This window comes from Anabrus simplex, chromosome 6, assembly GCF_040414725.1.
Source record: "Anabrus simplex isolate iqAnaSimp1 chromosome 6, ASM4041472v1, whole genome shotgun sequence".
In the NCBI taxonomy this organism is placed as follows: Eukaryota; Metazoa; Arthropoda; class Insecta; order Orthoptera; family Tettigoniidae; genus Anabrus; species Anabrus simplex.
The window spans coordinates 25241733-25263181 of record NC_090270.1 but is presented as its reverse complement, the minus strand read 5'-3'; positions in this window follow the sequence as shown (position 1 = coordinate 25263181).

The window sequence follows — 21449 nt, the reverse complement described above, 5'->3', positions numbered from 1 at the left end:
CAAACACTCGGCTGCGGGCCACAAGAATTAATCAGACGCGATTAAAATCCTCGACCCGGACGGGAATCAAATTCGGGACCCTCTGAACCGATTTGTCCCTGTTTAACGGTCGGATGTCTTTCCTGAAGCCAATCCTCTATGGAGTGCTATAATCACTATTGCGTGATCCTGTGGTGGTTGGTAGTATAGTGTGTTGTCTGAATATGAAGACGAAAAAGAAACACCTAGCCCCCGAATCAGAATAATGAATCAGGAACGATTAAAATCCCAGACCCGACCGGGAATCGAATCCGGGACCCTCTGAACCGAAGGCCTCAACGATGACCATTCAGCCAATGAGTCGGACAGAACTTAACAAGTTTTGAAATTTCGTCTTTTTCCTGTTTTAATTTAAAAATTAAGAAATAGACAATCTGAGTAAATTACAACGATAATAATGATATCATCATCTCTAAAAATAACAGGGACTTAGAAGTAAGAAAATCATGTATGAAACGTGCGATAAATAACAGTTTGGTTGATTTACGTAGAAAATAGCGTTATTGAGCTTGACAGGTACAAATATTCACTAAGAGCAGGATTTGCTTCCAAAACTTACATAACTACGGAGTCTAGGGTCCACAATACCACAGTAGATTCTCGCGGAGGCATCCGTTTCTTATGGTTAATTAAGATTCCACCTAACATTAAGGTGTTCATCCACAGTTTCCGCTATGTTGGCTTATCCATTTCACAACAGTCACTATTCTCAAATGGAACGAATACAAGGAAACCTTTGCACTCTGAAAAGAATACACAGGAGCATAATAGCCCATACTACGTGGCCTTAATAGTACAAGAAAAAGATTGCACATGCCCGGCCATAAACAATGGGTAAGGAGGCGAAACTCTTGCAATCCTTCAAGAATGGCCCAATGATACGGAGGCTAATCCTGTACTACACCGTAGTGACTAAATGAGAAACATTAGTGCCAAATGAATTTACGAAATGTAGAGGTTTTGAAAACTTGAGTCAACCCATGCAAGGTTTTATGGGATACGGTAGAGGGTCAACACTCTTCGTTACCTTGTATTACATATTTCCAAGTTTGGAATAGAATAGTGTCCTCAGACTTGACGACAATTCTACATTTATACCAGCAGATTTAGAAATTTACATTAAATGAAAGAGGTTTCAGACCTTTCCCTCACACTATTCTCAGGAGGTATCGCATGTCTAAGGAAATTCAGCCATTACTTTGAGTCACTGGACTTTCTTCACTCAGGCCGCGCCGCTACTTCCCTTCGGATACGCCGTGCAAACCATCATTGGAGAAATACATACAATACGGTCCTAAAGCGAACTGCTGTTATAGTAATATAAGGGCAAGCTTCCAGAACTCTTTACTGATAGGCTGGATACCTATACACACCCCCAGTTTTAATTGGATAGAGAAAATATTTCCAAGCTTTCGATAGGTTGATTACAATCGAGGAGAAACCTGCTGTACTGATTATAAAATAAAGTCCTCAGAAGAAAAATAAGTATTGCTTTATGAAATAATTAGAGTTTGTCCCGCTAGAGGGAGCAAATAAAGAGATGGTAGAGGCATGTAACAGTCGAAGAGCAAAGTTCCTTGTTGTTCACGAGTTCAAGTTTGTTTACGTAGATGGCCTTAGGGAAGACGCGCAGTTTAACTGGCCGTGAAAGGTGTACCCCTGCTATAGTATTAATTAAGTGTATATTGTGTTCTTTGGCGTTTATTTTCAATGTTAAATAAGTAAAGATACGGATAACTTCTGATTTCGAAATTAAAGCAGGCCCTTCGACACCCAATAAAACTAAAACTTTCTGTTAAAACACCCAGAGGGAAACAAAAGTACAGGCAGTCGTGGGTGAGTATAGACAGTATAGGAAGTTGTCCAACATGTGAAGAAACGGAAAAGTGTGTATGTTGCATTATTTTAATAATAAGTTTTAGTTAAATTCTCCTATTTGGTATTATTGCTACTTGCTATTATTCCACGCATTCTATTGAATTTTAGTGTATTTAGGTGAACATTAGTACTGCACGGCTTTACTGCTATAAAGAATGTGGTTTATTTTGAATTTCTGTACAGTTTTAAGTTTTTGGAGTTTGGAAACGCTGCATGAACGGCTCTCCGCCCTTCGCAAACCGAATGCCGTATACATGTCGGAACAAGAGTTCAAGGGAGATCGTATAGGGAAGACGAAAGTGAAGAGACTGGCACAAGTAAGTGGAAGCAATGCCAGAGTTAGCTAGGGAGCCATGGTCACCAAACCATACTCCAGTGCTAAGAGCCTCTGGTCCCCTTCTAGTCGCTTCCTACAACAGACAGCGGATACCGTGGATGTATTCTACCGCCCCCCAGCCAGATGGCGTCGCCATACAATAATTAGCAATATTACATTTGGGTCTTGTTGTAGTGTTTCCAACATATATTAGTATTACATTATTATTATATTATTAGTATCATCTTCTTGTACCTTAAACCATAGCAGGAAATGCTGGAAACCGTAAATTCGGTGCACTAATCGGTTGCTGTCACATGTCTGCGCGTGCGCATCTCCCGCATGCTCCATCCCGAGTACGTCAATGTGTTGTTACATGTGAGTGAGTGAGTGAGTGAGAAAGAGTAGCAGATGTGTTTAGTGATCTGTTGAATGCAAAGGTGCTCATGGTCAAACAGCGTGTGTTCATTATCGAGTATTATGCGAATCACAATATTAGTGGAAAACCTGTGCGGAAGTATTTGCGCAAAAGTTTAAGACCGAAAGTGTTTTGGCAAAACGTTCTGCAATGTCTGCAATGCAAAACTTAGTATCAAAATGACCCGGAACGGGCTCTGTAGCGAATAAAAACCGTGACTATCCGAAAAGATTTCGAACACCAGAAAACATTACTCGACTGAAGGAAAGCCTAAAACGAAGTCCGACGAAATCTCTACGCTGTTTATCTGTGCAAGTGATCGTCGTGTCTGAACATTATCAAAAAGGACCTCCATTTGCATCCTGACAAATTTACTGTTGTGGATGCGTTAAAGAGTCTAGAGCAACCTTCCGTATTCAGTTCTGCCGGTGGGTTATGAGTGAAGTGGAGTCAGGATTTTTGAATCCTCACTTTTTATTTCCTTCAGATGAGGCCAGTTCCACCATCTTCATTAACAACCACCAATGCCGCGTCAGTTCTATTGTAACTATTTTCCGCGTCAGTTTTATTTCGCTCACCCTGTACTGTTCATCGCTCACAGCCTGCGACTACTGCAGGAAGCACTGTAAATAGGTATTAGTCTCAGTAATACACTAACATTCTCCCAGAGTCTGCGTGCTACTACATTTACCTTCTGTGTCCCCGCCATACTTCCAACACCTGTCTGTCGTATTACGAACGGCGCATGCTTCTGCCTCTTTGCCCACCGCATCATCGTCACGTCACGAATACGTCATCTCCTGCCGACTTTCTCGAATATTTTCATATGTATCCAGAACCTTCCACGTGCCCTATATATACTGAGACTTTCCGTTCTTTCCTCAGTCCATTCTTGATTGTGGTCTCTCACCGTGCTGCGTGCTGGTCACGCCTTATTAACATCCTGTGCCCAAGACATTTTATTCGGAGACACTTGCTGAGCAACTACAGTGTCCCATGCCCCTTTAGGATATGGCGCTTCTCGCCTCTAATCAAGCCGTCATATATTCTTGTAACTTTGTGTATTGGGTGCGAGTACTATGCTCGATTAGTGCATATAACTAGTTTTGAAACTGAAACCGCGATATCTGACTGTTGGAACGTTCAGGGCAACGTTCTCTGTCAATGCGATATGGACTCTTTAATTATGTGGTAATAGTTTTCTAAATATTCTTCCTTTTTAATTTGCTCGGCGAACTCCGGTTTTAACCATCTCTGCCTGTGATCCCCCTTTTCTTCCCCAGTATAAGGTTCTTCACCTTTTTACGTGCTTTATATCGTGCAATTGTACTCAGGTATCTCATTTTATGTCAAATGTGTTTATTTTTATCAAAGTTTTGTGGCAAGTTCAAGTTACTGATATTTCATACTTTTCTCAAGTGTTAATTGAGGTTGTTATTGCTACGCTAGTTTATCCGTACTCTTGCTTGTTGTTTGTAATTTGTCATTCTTACTTATCTTGTTATCTATTCTTTTCATATCTTAATTTTCGATCCTTTGCGTTTTCATACGCTTCCCGAACTCTGCTTATTGGTTCTTGTTATTATCATCATCATCATCATCATCATCATCATCATCATCTGTTTACCCTCCAGGTTCGGTTTTTCCCTCGGACTTAGCGAGGGATCCCACCTCTACCGCCTCAAGGGCAGTGCCCTGGAGCTTCAGACTCTTGGTCGGAGGATACAACTGGGGAGTATGACCAGTACCTCGCCCAGGCGGCCTCACCTGCTATGCTGAACAGGGGCCTTGTGGAGGGATGGGATGGTTGGAAGGGATAGGCAAGGAAGAGGGAAGGAAGCGGCCGTGGCCTTAAGTTAGGTACCATCCCGGCATTTGCCTGGAGGAGAAGTGGGAAACCACGGAAAACCACTTCCAGGATGGCTGAGGTGGGAATCGAACCCACCTCTACTCAGTTGACCTCCCGAGGCTGAGTGGACCCCGTTCCAGCCCTCGTACCACTTTTCAAATTTCGTGGCAGAGCCGGGAATCGAACCCGGGCCTCCGGCGGTGGCAGGTAATTACGCTAACCGCTACACCACAGAGGCGGACTCTTTTTATTATTATTATTATTATTATTATTATTATTATTATTATTATTATTATTATTATTATTATTATTGCATTATTATCGTTGAAGCCTTTCTCGTTGACAGTCGAGATTTTCTTCTGATGACACAGAGCACAGTTCTGTGCGATACGCAAAGAATTTCACCTTATTTTCTTGACACGGCATAAGCCCAAAAGCCTATATCATATCTATTATTGTTATTATTATTGGTTATTTTCTCACTATTCTGCCAACGGCCGTAGCCGTGTTGAAACACCGGATCTCGTGAGATCTCCGAAGTTAAGCAACATTGGGCGTGGTCAGGAGTTGGATGGGTTGCCACGTGGTGTTGGTGGGGGTAAGGGAATGGAGGAGCGGAAAGGAACTGGCCACCCTACCGCACGTAAAATCCGGCTTAGGATTACCCCTGCGGAGGTTCGGACCTGCCTTCGGGCAGTATAACCCTTACCTTACCTCTCACTACTCTATTTTTTTTTTTTTAATCTACAACCTGTTTTCCAGTCAATGACCGGGTTAGGGATGGGATAAATGAAGTCCCCAACTTGTGGAGAGGATATAAATTGTGCCGGCTGCCGAGGCCTGTAACACTCCCCTGGGGCAATGATTAATGACTGGCAGATGAAACGAAATTATATTGGAGAGTTTTGCTAGAATGAAAGTTGACAGGGAAAACCGGAGTACCCGGAGGAAAACCTATCCCGCCTCCGCTTTGTCCAGCACAAATCTCACTTGGAGTGCCTGGGATTTGAACCACGGTATCGAGCGGTGAGATGCCGGAGCGCCTCTCATTGTTATAAAATATGGTACCATGTTATAATATATAAATGACTTCTGCCTATTTGACTCTTATATTTCGTCAGAAAGCATTAGCTGAGCTAACCCGAGATACCCCCACAATACGCAGTGCCGTGGGAATATTAAGAAGTCAATATTTCTCCGCACCTTTATCGAAAAACGAACGCTGTAGGAATGCAGTTTCCGATATTTTATGCCCCATAGATGTTTACCGTTCGAGTTATATTAAAAGAGATTTTCAATAATTTATGTTGTTATTGGAATATCCATCAGTGGCGAGCATCGCTGAGCTGGAAATATTGCTCAGTCATGAAGTTAACGAGTTAATTAGAACAATAAGTGCGGGGAAGAATTAATAATAAACATTTTCGAGATGGGGCAGAAGTGAGGTTATCAATATTGGATGTTTGTGAAGTCCGACTCATTGGCTGAATGGTCAGCGTTGAGGCCTTCGCTTCAGAGGGTCCCGGGTTCGATTCCGGGTCGGGTCTGGGATTTTAATCGTTCCTGATTAATTATTCTGATTCGGGGGATAGGTATTTCTTTTTCGTCTTCATATTCAGACAACACACTACACTATCAACCACCACAGGATCACGCAATAGTGATTATAGCACTCCATAGAGAATTGGCGTCAGGAAAGACATCCGACCGTTAAACAGGGACAAATCAATATTTTAGACACGGTTAGCACTCGCGACCTGAAAAACGTGGGAAAATACCATATAAGAATAAGAAAAAGAAGAAGTTGCGGAATGAAAGTTATGTCACAAATTCAATTTACAAGACGTCGATGTTAAGTTCAGAGAAAGACGAATGGCATCATAGTAGAGAATTGTCACGTCAATACCATCGAGTTTTCATCGGTTTACTTCTAAACTTCGTATTTACGGACAAATTGACACCAGAATTGCTTCGATCAGATGAACCTCTCGCTCGCTGCCGCAGTTGGAAGTGTACTGAACCATTCGCGGTACAGCTCCACTGTGGCCTGATAAAGATAGCACAATGAGATAATCAGTGAGGCTAATAGTCTAAGGACTGACCTATGCAATTGTACATTTTCGTCAAGCTTTTCTGGATAATTTCTACGAAACCGAGTAAAAAACTCGTAACGCTCACTTCCAGAACCTGAGTGGCTGGATCGTAAAACATTCATAGGCCTACGTCAAAAGCTGGTGGGGGTGAGCTGATGCTGCTGATCCTGAAGGATGAGTGTGATGGACTACAACGCACGTACCGAGCGAGAACGCTGTGGGTCGTGTACCTGTGAGTTTGCATTCGGGAGTTGGTAGGTTCGAACCGTACTGAAGATAGTTTTAGGCGGTTTCCCATTTTCCTTCCAGGCAAATGCCGCATCTGTACTTCAATTAAAGCCACGGCCGCTATATTCCCAACATCCGCCGTTTCCCATCAGTCCGTCGCCGAAAACTTTCGATGAGGGATAAATAATTTGTAATGCACATCTCCAAAGCCCCTAAAACTGATAAAGAGTAACATGTGAGTGACTGTCTACTGTTAGCTGAGGTGTGCTCTGTTTCTTCTTCCAAAACCAAACCTCATGGCCTTCCAAGCGACCACTGCAGTTTACGAGGTGTCGTATGGTCAGCACGGCGAATCCTCTCTGCCGTTTTTCTTCGTTCTCTGGACCAGGGCCACCATCTTACCATAAGATAGCTCCTCAGTTGTAATCACATAGGCTGAATGCACCTCGAACCAGCCCTCAGATTCAGGTATAAATCCCTGTGATGGCCGGGAATCAAACCTGGGGCCTCCAGATAAGAGTCAGGCACGTTATCCCTACACCGCGGCACCGAATAAAAGTAATCTTATCAACCACGTGTACAGCACCTACTATTGAACACAAACCACATAGAATGGTTAACCGTAAGTATTAAAAACAAGACTGATGAAGTTCCTTCATTCGAAATTATTCCTAACAATAACCTCCATATCCGATTTCTAACCTCGTAGTTACTTCCTGTAGAATAAAAGTCATCTTCCTGATAGTGTTACTTGTAATGTCCTTCTGTGTGCTGTTAGTTGAAACTTGGGTTTTGCTCATGTTATTTGTTTTCTGTTCCAGTGACTACAGTCGTGGTGGGTCTTCTATGCTGCTCACTCGTCCAAGGTAAGTGTTTTATTACGTTCATGGAAATCACTTGTGGCATGGTCCAAACAATAAGAATATTATAGACCAGGGTTTCCCAACTTTCAGCAACTTCGTACCACTTGAAATTTTAGAAATTTTGACGTAAAAACAGCCCATATTTTCTTTTTAGAAACATACTTACTGTCGGAAAGGTGCCCAATGGCTTGATTTATTTTAACTAAAGCTTTGTAGTTAATTATTAACGCACTTGTATTTTTTTCAATCCTCCCAGTCAACATTGAATTTAACAGTGAGTTCACATGTTTTGTGAGGAAAGTTTTTGTGAGTTTCAACGTACTTAATTTCTTCGCTGCTCAGTCAGCATTGAAAATCACAGCGAACTCAAAGTGAACTAACAGTAAATTTATCGTGAAATTCGATGCTGACTGAGCATTATCAAGACAATAATAAATATGTATAATTTTTCCAAAACTTTTTCTAATAGTAATTTAAAAATATCTTGAGATATATGTATATTAATAAGACTTTTATGCCGGCCTCTGTGGTGTAGTGGTTATTGTGATTAGCTGCCACCCCCGGAGGCCCGGGTTCTATTCCCGGCTCTGCCACAAAATTTGAAAAGTGGTACGAATGCTAAAACGGGGTCCACTATGCCTCGGGAGATCAAGTGAGTAGAGGTTGGTTTGATTCCCACCTCAGCCATTCTGGAAGTGGTTTTCCGTGGTCTCCTACTTCTCCTCAAGGCAAATGCCGGGATAGTACCTAACTTAAGGCCATGGCCGCTTCCTTCCCTCTTTCTTGTCTAACCGTTGCACTCTTCCCATCCTCCCGCAAAGCACCTGCTCAGCATAGCTGGTAATGCCGCCTGGGCGAGGTACTGGTCACCCTCCCCTTTTGTATCCCCGACCCAGAGTCTGATGCTCCAGGACACTGCCCTTGAGGCGGTAGAGGTGTGCTCCCTCGCTGAGTCCGAGGGGAAAACCGACCCTGTATGCTAAACAGCTAAAGAAGAAGAAGAAAGGCTTTTCTTGCTTTAATGGATAGGATGTGCATTGTCCGATACGTGGTATTGCTCCTGAAGCCAAGGAAGCATGAATCGAGCAGCATTAGTAGCAGTTCAACTCTCTGGAAAGCATGATATTTCAGTTTCAGGAGATCAATATCTTTCATAATGTACATACAGTAAAGGCTGTTAATCTCATGGAACCCAGCGAGTTAGCCGTGCTGTTAGGTTCGCGCAACTGTCACTGAGGTTGCATTGGGGAGATATTGGATTCGAACCCTATTGTTGGCATCGCTGAAGATTGGGCCTTATGGTCTCCCATTTTCACATCAGGCAAATGCTGAGACTGTAGCTTAGTTACGACCACGACCATTTCCTCCCAACTTCCATCCTTTTCCTATCATATCGTCGCCATAAACATAGTTTGTGGGTCATAAAATAAATAACGGTATTTCTGTCGGTGTGACATGAAGCAAATTATAAAAAGGGCGGTGCTTCTATAATGAAGCCTCTGCTACAATAGGTGCGACAAATGTCGAGTTTTTTGTTAAACGGTGGAACAACATGTTCAACATCTATTAATAATCAAACGAATCACACGATATGAGATTAATTCACCTCGTAAAAACAGCCAATAATATTGAATATATGAGTCAAACTTCAATAAATTGTCTTGAATAGTTACCGAGTTACTGAATATTTTCTGAAACGTTCCGTTTTACACAAGGCCCACTAGATGGCAGAACAAACTGAATCTCTCTTCGGTGCCTAGGCTGAATTTTATTGAAATTTTTTGAGTGAGCACAAAATGTGTTACCAGATATATTTCACATGCCGACATCTTACGAGATACAGTGTCAAATAAACTTCGTTGCACCCTTCAAAACTCCATCTCCCTCTGTCGGGTGTGAATCCGGGATCTTGAAATTCAGAAGCCGACGCTCTACCACTGATCCAGAGAGTGAGCGAGATTATCTCCGACATTAAACTCTACGTAACTCAGAATGTTGAAGTAAGCAGAACAGTTCAATTAAACTTGCTGGATGTCGTTGAGTGCCAGACAAACAGCAGCGCAGTGTTAATGTTACAAATGAGCTGAATGATCAAGTTAAGTGGCGTCATGATTATCAAACCATGAGCAACTCTCACCATTACCATCAGACAATGTTAGGAAGTTTGTCTTCTGTCTTGTTATCGCTCATACTTAGTGCACTCCGGTGCACTTTACAGGAGCTGGAGTTTCTTGTGAAAGTCATGGTCGTTCTGCGAGACAAACGGGGCGATAATAATAATAATAGTAATAATAATAATAATAATAATAATAATAATAATAATAATAATAATAATAATAATAATAATAATAAACTGATAAATTGAAAAGGGCTTACAAAATCACATGGAACAGATACAGCAAAAGATGTATATCAAAAAATGCAAAATTACGACACTGCAATACAGTCATCAAACCAGAGGCACTTTATGCATCTGAAACACTGATCATTGGCGACAGGTCACAAATGAAAAGCATTGAGAAACAAGAGAGGAAAATTCTCAGAAAAATCCTGGGACCAATGTTCGAAAATGGAATTTGGATGAAAATGAAACCACACGAAATTTATCATTTCACAAAAAAAAATCACAGATACCATAAGAAAGAGACAACTAAAATTCTACGGACATCTACACAGAATGGATAACAACAGGCTGACAAAGAAAATTCTAAATCTAGCTCTAACCCTGAAAATCCGCTACAATTTGTTAGCAGAAATTCATGAAGATCTACAAGAAATGGGTATTGAGGACGAAATCATTCAAGATAGAATGAAATTTAGAAGCTTAGTAAACAAACAAAAATTTTCAGAGAAACCAACAAGCAAAAATACAGGCTGGACAGGAACACGCAGAAAGAAACACAGTGAAAAAAGGAAGAGATATTGGGAAGAAAAGAAGAAGAAACATTGTGGAAAATAAGTTCAAACGCGCTCCACAGTTGGGCACAACGAATCAAAAAGTAATAATAATCAAGAAGCCCAAATTATGCTTGATAAATGATATGAAATCGCAGAGAAAGTAGGACTCAGGATCCCATACAGAAAAACAGAGTACATAGGATACAAACATAGTAAGGAAAGTATCTGGGAACATTGTATGGGAATGTCAAGACGACAGATAAATTTAAATATCTTGGTGCATGGATCCAGCCGAATGGGCTTGATAAAGAAGCAAATAAGGGAAGGGCCAGAAGGATGGATTTAGCTGATAGATTGGTACAGAATAGATACAGTAAAAGGACGATATCTTACAGAGCAGGGATCAGTCACTATACCACGGTTGTCAGAATGTGTAATCCGAATAAGAAAGGGGAAATGGATGAGGCAGATAAGAAAGAAGGAAAATTCTTTAGGAAGATCTCAGGACCAGTGATAAGAAAGGATGGAACATGGAGGAAGAGAAGAAATGAAGATCTATACTGTACCAGGAAGGCCTAGGTCCCGGCACATATAAATTAAAAACTTTATTTCCAGCATACAATTCCATTCCGATACGTGATCAGCGGTGTGAAAGAATGTTCTTGTACCTAACACACTTTACGAGCAAGTCAAGCAAGGTCAAGTGACGTCACCGCCGTTTACTGCTTACTTCCCCTACAGATATTTCTAGACTTTTTTCATTAACTTTTTAACGCCTGGACCGATTAAAACGAGACCAACACTAAACTATAGCTAACATTATAGAAGTAATGCCCTGCAAATTTCAAGTCAATCCATCCAGTAGTTTTCGAAATATAACGATTTAAAGTTTGGAAAGAATGAACACCCCTCCGTCAGCTCATTCAAAGAGCCTCCCACCTGGCGTGTATATATATGCCACTAGGCCAAGGCCAGAAAGAGAGCAGTCTGACTTGTGTGGCGAGTACAGTCTGTCAGTGCCGTCTCGTTAGTGAAGAAAGTATGCTCCGTCGCGATTCGCGAGGACGTGGTTATGGCCATGATCGAACGCCGTTGAACTAGTACCGTACGTGAAGTTCCAATACGCCGTGATGACGGTAAAATTCTAGACGTTTCCGTAATATAGCATTTGTGAAATTATTGACTGAATAAGACCATAATTCGGAGTGAGAATTCAAGTTACTGATATTTTACGGACTGGTACACTTTACTAATTCCGTGTAATTGTGGACTATGACGATATCTTAAATTATCGTGTGTAACCAAATGGAAATCCTAATTTACGACAAATTTAATCATTCTAGGACACACTCCTTCAAGACAGTATAACAGTGAACTTATTTTCTTTACATTTGTTCCGTAACAAGACAAGACTTTGCTATTTTCCCCAGTGAACTTTCTCGAAATTTCTATCAACGCTATAATAAACGCAGAGAACATTAAGAACATTTTATGGTTATATTAAATAATTCAGACTAGTGTTATATAAACACGACCATAAAATCACCTTAATCTGCCAACAACAATTGTTCAGAGACTGTGATACAAACTATTGCAAATTACATTTTCAAGTGTTTGAACTGTGCTTATTACTTCGCAATCATAATTTCAGACGTAATCAGTGACGATTATGAACTGTGTTTTGTGCCACAAGGACTGTAAATATTAATTTAATATCGTAAAATTAGAGTTAGAACAGAACTGTGTATCACGACAGTGAGTGGTAATAATCTCCGTGATTACCGAATTGAATAGTGCCAATTGAACTTTCCGTGTGCTAATGTCATCTCCAAGAGTGACGGAAACCTTGGCGAAATATTACATCCTGCTACATCGGACATCATTTCTTCATCTATAGTACCCATCGAGGGACGTCGACGTGGTCTCTTCACGGAACATCGCCGAGTTCGAGTCTTCTTCCGCACTCCGCGGGATGTTCCAGACGCCGAGTCTCCAACTTCAACATTCGTAAGCAGATATTTCTGTTCTGAGTGAGTAATTACAAACTGACTGACTTTTACCAAACAGTTAATCCAATACAGTGATATTATCAGTGCTTCGTGTGCAAAGTATCCCATAATTTTCTCGCCATACCAAAGAAGTTCACATTCTGTGACAAATTTATTTCAAAGTTAATAAGTAATTCAAATTCACGTTACCTAGATAAACTTTAGGGTTTTCAAGTGCTTTATTATAATTTCTTACAATAAAAACTGAGAGACACTCAACAAGAGTTTAAATATTTTACTCTACTTTTTCATGATAAATGTGTGTGTTCATTTTGTGTGATTTAAAACTTAGAAAGACTCTAGGTGCAAAACTGATATCTTATGTTCTCACGAGATTTAAAAAGAATATAGGATATTAATGTCCCACGAAGGAGTGATATTTATTTTCAAACTGACTTCAAGAAGGTCACGATATAAATCTTTGATTTTGACAAATATTGATGATAGATTTGAGTTCTACAGTAAGATTGCAGGGTGATCTATCTACTGATATTATTAATAAATTTTATAGAAAAAGATATAACCATCTATTATTCGCCCTGCGATTCTATCCTTCTCTGTATCGGCTCCAAAAAACACCGTACACTACCTGAGATCCTTCTCATGCCCAAAACCCACTATCATTTCCTGGTACAATACAGACAGACAGACAGACAGAGAAGAACACAGACACAATACGTAAGGGAAGACTAAAGTTTTATGGGCTCCGCAAAAGAATGTTCGAGAGTCGACTAACAAAGAAAATATTTAACTATATCATCAAATTAAAAGCAGCTATTAAATGGGTAAAAGAGCAAGAAAAGTCATGAAGGTAGTTGACATCAATCCAAAAGCATATACGTTTCGAGATAAAATTGATAAATTCAAGTCGTTCCAGGGAAAGCAAAATGAAAAGTCCAAAAATATGTGGTCAGCGGAAATGAAGAGGAACCACAGCGAAATGATAAAGAAGTTCTGGTAAAAGGAAGGACTTGCCAGCAGGTCAATTGCTTATCGTGGTCCAAAATAGGCAAAATCGAAGATAATAATAATCTTTGTACGAGGTATATAAAATAAGTGTTTTATCTGTACACTGTTCAGTATTTAAAAATGTATTTCTGTATCGGTCGTGTACACAGTAACAATGAAATGTACTTTTTCATTTCCCGTTATCTCTGTTTGCCTATCTGTCTGTCTGTCCATCTGTCTGTCTGTCTTCGCACAACGAGAAAATGGCCGAAGAGACTTTAAATGAAAATCGGTATATAAATTCGGGGAATGAGGCACTACAACCTAGGCTATAAATAATTTTATTCACACTGAGTTAAATAGTAGTTTAGTGGAAAATCTCAAATGCAATTCTCAAATCCCATCGATAAACACTAAATAACTAAAGTTATATAGAAATGAATTACGACCATTTATGTCTTATATTGTGCCCTTCTAAAGGCACCCAAACGCGGTGGTCTTCTTTCTTGATATGTGCGCCGGCTGCTCCTGAAAATAATGACATTTAAAAAATACCCACCGCCGCATGTAGACTCTTCTTCCTCAGAGGTGGTGCGTCCTTCTATCCCTCGGGTTGATGGGCCACACGTCGACCGGGGGTGAGGAAATGAAAGATGGGGTAAACTAAACTATTAAATAACAGTACCCAAAGACTGAATTAAAATTGAAATAAATAAAATGGTTTATTTAACAAAATTTGCAAAGTGAAAGTTTGAAAGTAAACTGGTGTAAAATGAAATAATGTGAAATGAAATTAAGATTTAAAACAATTGAAAGATCTGTATTACAATAAATTAATTATCTGCCTTAATAAAGTCTCGACTGAATGTCGATTAAATTTTAGTGTTCTGAATTACATCGAACCACTGTCTCCATAACGATGACGTGACCACATTTAAACACTGGTCAGAAATATAGTCTCATTTGAATGAATGATTTATAATACCTTGAAAATGTCATCTCACAATAAATTCAGTAATTAATTAATTGATTTATTAATCCATCCAAATGACATTGACGTTAAGGTGTCTGTCAAATATTTAACTCATGTTTAAATTCATTTGGGAAGCACCCCACTCTAAAATAATAACAAAATACACTGACCATGTGTAATAATAACGAAAGAGAGAAAAGGAAAACAACCATGAACATCGTACTTTGCCACATGTTTAAACTGCTTGTGGCTGAAAACAAGGACATTTTTTACTGAACTGAACACCTGAGTGCTACCACCACTCATTTAATTTGTTAAACCTTATTTACTGGACTGTGATAGTCTGGACGGTTAAAATTACTTACATTAATTAGGCCAAGTGCCTCAGGTTTACATCTGAAAAGAAAGCGATCCCTTTACATCATTAACTTTACCTAGTTTGCCGTTGTCTGCATTTTCATTGTGCACGCATATTTGTGTGGTACCAACTCTAGATGGAGGCATATCCCATCTAATTTATGTCACTCATTTACGGCATTTGTGATACAACTGCTTATTAAAGATCGCTTCATTTGCCTAACTGAAATGTAGTGGATTTCTAAGATTTGGTGATTACTGACTGCCTTTTATATGAGCATCCCACTACTATATTTTTGACTATGAACTAATCGATGATCTCTTACCCTAACACATGAAATCTTATTTACATAAATGAACATGTCAATGGAGAAACACAGCTCCTAAGAAATACTGAAATTAAAATAATCTGACTACGCCTATTCTATTCTATCTACAGACATTAAATCAAACACAATTCACGTATTAGATTTAAAATAATACGGTGACAAAATATGTACAAAGAAATAATATCATAATAAAAATCTAGTTCCCAAAAGTCAGTGCCAAACAAAATTTAAAAAAATAAATATGCGCAATGAAGAAGCGTAGAATGTTACCCTGATCCAAGTAGCAAAAATTACGTGAATTTGATGGCAATCTTCCAACCTCAGACTACAATGTCTGGACATGACCTTATTCAACCTTTACGGACAATAATTATTCGCATTACATGTCATCAATGATTAGACTTGACTGTCGAAACACGCATTGATCAGTCGCTCTGTTCACAATTTACCTCGGACTATTAATTGCTATTTTCCGAGCATTTATTTTTCCTGGAAACTATTTGAAGCACTACAGGCTTTCCGCCTACAACCATAACACATGTCGTCATATATTTAACACTCTCGGTTAAATAATTCATCTCTCAATTCTATTAATTCATCAATATTCTCGACGTAGTAACTCATAATACGGCCTCGCTCGTATCCGTCGGGCGAAATAACTGTGTCGTTCACGCATCCATTTATACGACACTGTTAATAACATGGTCTAAATATCACATTTTCCATTTCTCACCACAGAACATCAGGGATATTACTATTACTTTGCTCGTTACTTTGATCATCCACCGTTTCACATCTTATGAAATATCAGAGCTAACTTATCAGTGGCTTCCTGTCACTAATTAAATAACTGAAATAACGACATTGCCTCTCAAAAACACGGCTATCGAACTGTATAACCACGTTACATAAAGAAATTGAATCTTCGCGTATCAAGTATCGTCGCGAAATACCAATTATGAGAGCTACCGGAAACGGTCATCTGAATAATGATTACAGAATATGAAATAATAAACCTAATGCGCTAATAGCAAAAATAAACATTTAAACTAACATGGCAGCGTCCACAAAATCAGAATGTCAACAAAAATACCGCTCATTACCACAACTATTATTATTATTATCACTTTAAAAATCTGCACTGCACCGTATGTAAATTTCTTAGTAAAATAGGATTCTCACATGTCAAAATGACTTACATTAAAAGAAAACTGCGCAAGTAACACACGCTAACACTTATTTATTATTATTATTATTATTATTATTATTATTATTATTATTATTATTATTATTATTATTATTATTTTATAATTCTAATTTTATAATTACCATCCGATCCGTGAATTATTTACAGTCCTATCTAAAATTCTATACTACATTTTTGATCATCGACTGTTCATAGCCTTACTTGTTTACATGTTTATATTTTGCTCATTTACCTTATTTGGGCTGGAGGCAGGTCAGATCATCCTCCGGACCCCGTCATGATGAATTAGTATTTCATCTTCAAGCTGATGTTATCCAAGAGGTCACACACGCAAACTTGATGCATTTTTACAATATCGTTGCACACGTCCATATTTATATTAACACTCGCATTTTAACACTCCTACGAAGAATATTCAATGACACCGCATTGATCACCTGACGTGAAGTCGAAAGTCTGGATTCCGCTACCTGCCTGCTGTTGCCTCTCTCTCACCCCTCTCAGTTTGTTTGTGTAAGGGATTATTGGTTATTCACCTTCTCTGACCATGACACTGGACTCAAGGTCTTACTGCGGCAGCATTCCAATTATGAAAACAAAGTTTTTCTCCCTGTAACTGGCTGGACTAATTCTGCTCCCAAATATCTCACTTGCAATAATAGTTCTATGAGAGTGTGGAAAAATTTCATGTAATGTTACCAATGATGTGGAGAATTTTATAATAATCGTTCACCAACACATGACTTTTCCACGAAATATACAAGCTACACGTGAAATAGGGAAATGTTATGCAGCTACGTGTTATGACGAGATTCAATGTTCACCTCGGTCCTAGCACCTTAAGTTCATTCATGGCAAGTGTTAAGAATATAACTACCATAGTCATATGTTAATGTAATTACCTGATTATATCTGCATAATCTAAAGTTGAATAAAAGTTTGTCAAAGTGTTCATTTTCGGCTAAGACATTACTCTCACAAATAAATACATTACTCACGCGGATGTCAACTACTGTATAAGACACTGAAGATTCTTACAAGACTGCGAATTCTCCCAAGACTGAGAATTCCAGCGAGATTGAAGATTTCCTACGAGACTGAAGTTTACCACGAGACTGAGATTTCGTGCAAGACTACTGATCTTCTACAATACTGAGGTTCACCACCCTGGTGTCTTTGCTTTTGTAAACAGTCCTCTCCCCACTTCGAAAATAGTCCTGTGGAAGGGATGTGGCGTAATAATCCTGCACTTGGGACCGATTTATCATGTGTCCGTAGGTTAGAATTTTAGAAAATATGTTCAAAATCTTCCTAATACTGGTCCGATTTATGTGTTACATTGCTTTATGACAAACGATCACCATTGCGTTATGAGAAACGATCACAGGTTAATTCCTACGACGGCGCGCGTCAGTAGCTCTATTTTCTGTCAGAGTATGACATCTTCCCGCCATGACGGTTCACTTCCTGGGCGATACCACTCTTCCATGAAAAGTTGACAAATTCTTATTTAACCACTGATTAACCACACACTTGCACTGATAAATCCTTAAATATTAATTGGAAGTCAGGACACAATATTTTACAGTTACTTCAGGCACCAAATCGCGAAATACTAGCAGTAGATTCCCGCTATGACAAGACATTAAAATTTGCAATTTTTTGATTGGCTGAGACGTTCGCGCTCTTGGTAGTTTGGATTCTTCCATTTTCTGCTAAGGGATGACGGGTATTATTCGTGTCTCACTCACTCTTCTGGGCCAAGTGCATTCCAACGTGCGGATTCACGTGGGAACTGGATAGAAAGCTTTCACTTCCCGTCGGCATCACAAAACCTAATTGGACGTACCACTCAGACTAGCTACATCCTGTTCGTGCTTTAAAACGTATTCTGTGGATTTATTTTCAGTCTGGACGGAGCCTGGCAGTTGCTTTGTTAGACTGCAATCTTTTCCCAGCCTACTGCTGTATTCTCATATGCGAAAAATTGAACATTTAATTTATACATTAATTACGCACATTCGCTTATGGGTGCAATATAGTTTTACCGTACCGGCTATGATAATATAATTGATGAATTTAGTCGCTCAGTCCATATCATCGCCGATCATTGCTAACATGGAAGTACTGTTCAATTGTGTTAACTGGCGATGGTTTTCGTCATGATTGGCTTAAGGTGCAAACCGCGTATTCATTGGTCTATACCGACAAGGAAAATCGTGATTTAAAAATGTAAAAAAAACGTAAAGGAACGTTGGTGGTGGTGATTATTGTTTTAAGAGGAAGTACAACTAGGCGACCATCCTCTACATAACATTAATTAGAGAGGAAAATTGGAAGCGATCCGACACTTCGAAAATGAAGGTATCGGCCAAAGGAAGGCAAGAGCCACAAAGGACGAGAAGATAAAAAATTCCCTAGGCCTCGAGTGCTCTAATACCGTCGGGGACGGAAAAGAACCAAGAGTTGACCAAGGGAGGTCGGATAGGATAGATGCAAGTAAGGAGTAAGTGGAAGCAATGCTAGGACTCAGCTAAGTGCCCCGTGGTCACCAACCCACGCTCCCAAGTTCATAGCCCCTTTGAGTCACCTTTTACGACATGTAGGGGATACCGTGTGTGTTATGATACCGCCCACACCCACAGGGGTGGATAAAAGGAGATAACAATGAGGAAATGAAAATACTATAAAGTAGAATAGCTGATCGTGGAGTGTAACGACTCAGTTGGAAAAATATAAACCAGAACATAGTCACTGTTCTTCTTCTTCTGCTTATTCTACTACTACTTTTTAAGAGGCCATTTCCATATGGAGGTTGGCAATCCACGTATCCAGCTCTGATCTCTGCATTCCACTGAGTGAATTTATAGGGATACCCTTAAGGATCTTTAATACAGTGGTTTCCCATTGCCTTCTGCATCCCAACGCCGTTGAAGAAATTGGATCCTCCACCATTAGGAAGAATTTCTTGCCCCCAACACAATAGAGTGTCCTAACCTATACCTACTCATCCACTCTCAGGGAGACTGTTGGCACTTGGTACAGGGGATCTCCTTATATCGGGAGATATTCGGTCCCTACGCAGTTTTCCCGCTCTAAGGATGACTGACTGAGTAAGGGCAGAAGGTGTAGGTAAACAATACAAACTTTGTGGCCTAGGAAACGCAGAACATGAAGAGTAGAGTCCCCCACCTGTATCATTGTTTCCGAGGCTATTGTTTTGAAGCACGCAGAACTATATATAATTATAACAATCTAAATAAGTTAAGGAGAAATAAAATTACTTGCAGGTTAGACTACTTTGCAACTCGTGGTGCATGATTATTACCTCCAAATTGCACACCATAATACGAATCATCGCTGTTACAGCAAAACCTCGTATCTCGCAATGCTCTTCCTATCCATTATTCCTATCCAGACTGGTCACGCCTCCCAGCCACGTAAGGATAAGTAGTCCATCAGAACATCGTTCGTTCTGTTTATTATCCTATGGTTACCCGTAAAGGAAGTTGAACCTTGCTGTAGCGATCTGTAGGATGGCGTATTTACGCACTCCTCTAGTATATTGGGTTCATTTTCCTTTACACGTATGAAGAGGAAAATGAACACAAAGAATATTGTTCTAATGGACTACATATTAATATATGACTGGGAGGCGTTACCAGGTCCTAAGGACACTAATGGATAGGAAGAGCTTTTTGGTATTGTTTCTTAAGCGACGGTATGTCAATTGACACAGGTGAAAATTTACTGGTGGCTGGGAAGCGTGACAAGTCTTAACCCGTGAGCGGGCGCACGTGAGACTTTCTCTCATATTAAAATTCATTTAAAATAAATTATCTTCTACCATTTTGCGGGGCATGAGATTGAAATGAGACCCAAAGCCTTCATTATACATTGTAGACTTTTTAAAATGAAATGATTATCCGTATATCACAGAAACAAATTACTACTCTATAGAAATTAGTCATTAGTTAAGTCACATGTCAGTACGTACTATTCACAAGAGTGCCGGGCTGAATGGCTCAGACGGTTAAGGCCAACTAGGCAGGTTCTATCCTGGCTCAGTCTGGTGGTATTTGAAGGTGCTCAGATACGTCAGCCGTAGATTTACTGTCATGTAAAAATCTCCTGTGGAACAAAGTTTTGGCTCCTTGGCGTCTGCAAAAACCGTGAAGAGTAGTTATTGGCACGTAGAACCAATAACATTGTGATTAATGTAGAACTTTCTGACAGACGCAATACGAATGCAATACGAATGCAAGAATACTGTGCAGTAGGTCTTCTTTCTACCATCTGAATTGGCTGGAGTTTTTAACAGATCTTATTACTCAGCATTCTTCCTCGACTCACAATTTCTGAATAACTGCAAATGGAGAACGTTTCGCTCGCGACTTGAGTCAAATACTAAGGCCTGAAACAGGGTAAAGTTTCCCTCTCGACTTCAACATAACACCAACGTCACAGGCCGCGCGATGAGAGAACCTCTCACAAAGGGCATATGAACTCACACGAATCATTGTTCCGACTAGAGGAAGGGATGCTTACCCTTCAAATGTGAATCGTCTTACTCACGACAGTTATCAACTCAGCTAGAAGAGGGAACAGTCACCTCCCTTTCATCACTGAGAAGTAAACTCAGAATGCAAAATAATGTTAGAAAAAAATCTCACATAGCGACCACTCCAGGGTTAAGGAATATAAAGGATAGGAAGAGTATTCTCAGATGCGAGGAGTTGTTTCTTCACCAACGATATGATCTTAAAGCCTGTTCATCAGACGAAGAGTATTGGACATACATTGCCAGAAGGAAACATAATAATAATACAACACTCAGTGAAATATTTCAATCTTCTTTCGAATCAAAATATTTAGTACTTGAAACTAAGAAAACTGAACATCGCTCCCGTATAACAGGTCTTCATTTGGAACCTTCGTTAAGGATGGCACTGTCATACTAGACGCCAGATTTTGGAAGCCACAAACATTCACATTTCGTAAAATT